This window comes from Apium graveolens, chromosome 3, assembly GCF_009905375.1.
Source record: "Apium graveolens cultivar Ventura chromosome 3, ASM990537v1, whole genome shotgun sequence".
NCBI lineage: Eukaryota > Viridiplantae > Streptophyta > Magnoliopsida > Apiales > Apiaceae > Apium > Apium graveolens.
In genome coordinates, this window is record NC_133649.1 from 286,501,334 (window position 1) to 286,502,208 (window position 875).

General features: G+C 42.1%; 1 non-coding gene across 1 annotated transcript; it reads right to left on the reverse strand.

The window, feature by feature from the left end:
- Positions 1 to 367: 367 nt before the first annotated feature.
- On the reverse strand, positions 368 to 474 carry LOC141716202 (small nucleolar RNA R71). Its single transcript, XR_012572919.1, has one exon. It is a non-coding gene; the product is annotated as a small nucleolar RNA R71 (small nucleolar RNA).
- Positions 475 to 875: the final 401 nt, after the last annotated feature.

Below are 875 nucleotides of genomic sequence, written 5' to 3' on the forward strand. Positions count from 1 at the left end.
TAAGGTTTTGATGGACTATTCTCAGACTAAGATCAATGATATTCGGTCAAGCATCATCAGACCAACCATTTCAGCTAACGCTTTTGAGATCATGTCAAGCACAATTCAGATTATACATAACTCAGTTCAGTTTGGAGGTTCTCCTATAGAAGACCCCAACATGCACATAAGGGATTTCATCGAGATTTGCGATACTTCCAAGTTCAATGGTGTGACTGAAGATGCCTTCAAGCTGCGACTCTTCCCATTCTCTCTGAGGGATAAAGCAAAGTGCTGGTTATATTCTCTACCACCAGGGTCTATCACCACATGGGAGGATCTTGCTCAAAAGTTTCTCACTAAATTCTTTCCTATGGCCAAGACTGCTGCAATCAGGAATGCTCTTACTTAGTTTTCTCAGCAAACTGGAAAATCCCCGTATGAGGCTTGGGATCGTTATAAGGAGATGTTAAGGAAGTGCCCACACCATGGCATGCCTGATTGGATGATTATAAAATGTTTTTATAATGGATTGGGTGCTACTTCTAGACCCATGCTTGATGCAGCATCAGAAGGAGCCTTGTGGGCTAAGAGCTACAATGAAGCTTATGAATTAATTGAACTGATGGCTGCTAATGAATACCGGAATCCTTCTCAAAGGCTAACTCAGGGTAATGTAGCCGGAATTTTGGGGTTGGATGCTGCAACTGCTATAGCTGCCCAACTTAAGGCTTTGACGATGAAGATGGACACCTTGACTAATTATGGATTTAATCAAATCTCTAGTGTTTGTGAGCTTTGTGCGAGAGCACATTAAACTGAGCAGTGTGCTATTTCTAGCGAATCCGCTCAATTTGTGAGCAATTTTCAAAGATCATAGCAACAAGCTCCAGCCA